The sequence below is a fragment of the Canis lupus genome, unplaced genomic scaffold (assembly GCF_011100685.1).
Source record: "Canis lupus familiaris isolate Mischka breed German Shepherd unplaced genomic scaffold, alternate assembly UU_Cfam_GSD_1.0 chrUn_S1735H1931, whole genome shotgun sequence".
NCBI classification, from domain to species: domain Eukaryota; kingdom Metazoa; phylum Chordata; class Mammalia; order Carnivora; family Canidae; genus Canis; species Canis lupus.
Window position 1 is genome coordinate 12,291 of NW_023330585.1, and position 1,514 is coordinate 13,804.

At 61.2% G+C, this 1,514-nt stretch overlaps 1 pseudogene; it reads left to right on the top strand.

The window, feature by feature from the left end:
- The first annotated feature begins 255 nt into the window (after window positions 1-255).
- LOC119878568 lies at window positions 256-947 on the top strand (annotated as a pseudogene).
- The last annotated feature ends 567 nt before the right edge of the window (window positions 948-1,514 follow it).

Consider the following 1,514-nt stretch of genomic DNA (forward strand, 5'->3'; position numbering starts at 1 on the left):
GGCAGAGGTGGAGGCCGAGGCCTCAGTAGAGGAGGCAGTGGGGGAGCCACCCAGGGGAGGCGACGGCGGCCCTGGCAGTGGGGGAAGAGGCGGAGGCCGCCCTGGCGGCAGCGGTTGTGGAGGCCAGCGCGGCTGAAGCCGCCGCCGCCGCCGCCACAGCAGCAGCCGCGGCAGTAGCGGAGGCTGCGGCGCCCTCCTCGGGGGAGGCTGATGCGGATGCGGAGGTGGCGGCGGCGGTGGCTGCGGCGGCGGCGGCAGCGGCGGCTGCGGCGGCGGCGGCGGCAGCGGCGGCTGCAGATGTGGATGCGGAGACCAGCCGGGGCTCCGAAGGCAACCCAGACTTTCCTATGGCCTCGCTGTACGTGGGCGACCTGCATCCTGAAGTGACAGAGGCAATGCTGTATGAGAAGTTCAGCCCGGCCGGGCCCATCCTGTCCATCCGCATTTGCAGGGACAAGATCACCCGCCGCTCGTTGGGCTACGCGTACGTCAACTACCAGCAACCGGTGGATGCCAAGCGGGCCCTGGAAACCCTGAACTTTGATGTGATCAAGGGCAGGCCCGTGCGCATCATGTGTCCCAGCGGGACCCCTCGCTCCGCAAGAGTGGGGTGGGCAACGTCTTCATCAAGAACCTGGGCAAGACCATCGACAACAAGGCGCTGTACAACATCTTCTCGGCGTTTGGCAACATCCTGTCCTGCAAAGTGGCCTGCGACGAAAAGGGGCCCAAGGGCTACGGGTTTGTGCACTTCCAGAAGCAGGAGTCCGCAGAGCGAGCCATTGATGCGATGAATGGGCATGTTCCTGAACTACCGCAAAATTTTCGTTGGGAGATTCAAGTCGCATAAAGAACGAGAGGCCGAAAGGGAGCCTGGGCCAGGCAGTCCACCTGCTGACGTCAAAGATTTCGAGGAAGACACGGATGAGGAGGCCACCTTGCGATGAAGACATGCCAGGACGAGCCAGCCAGCAGAGCCAAACCTTGGCTCCCACCCGGTTTACAACCACCCTCTTTGCCCCTCTAACCCACCAGCAGTGTATTGTATTGTACTGGGAGTGCAGGTCTCTCTTTATCTCTCTCTCTCTCTCTCTCTCTCTCTCTCTCTCTCTCTCTCCTCTCTCTCTCACCCTCCCTCCCTCCTTCCTTTCCCTCGACTCTCCCCCCCTTCCTCTCTCTCCCTCTCCCTTCTCCCTCTCTCCCACCAGCAATGTATTGTATTGTACTGGGAGTGCAGGTCTCTCTTTATCTCTCTCTCTCTGTCTCTCTCTCTATCTCTCTCTCTCTCCTCTCACCCTCCCTCCCTCCTTCCTTTCCCTCGATCTCTCCCCCCCTTCCTCTCTCTCCTCTCTCCTTCTCCCTCTCTCCCTCTCACCTTTCCTACCCTCTTCCTCCTCCACCTCCTCCCCTCTTCCTCTCTTCTGCTTTCCCCATTCCCCCCCCCCCCACCAAGGGCGTTGCGAATAATCTTGCTAATCGTGCCACTTGATAGATTACAGGCTGCCTCTTCTCCT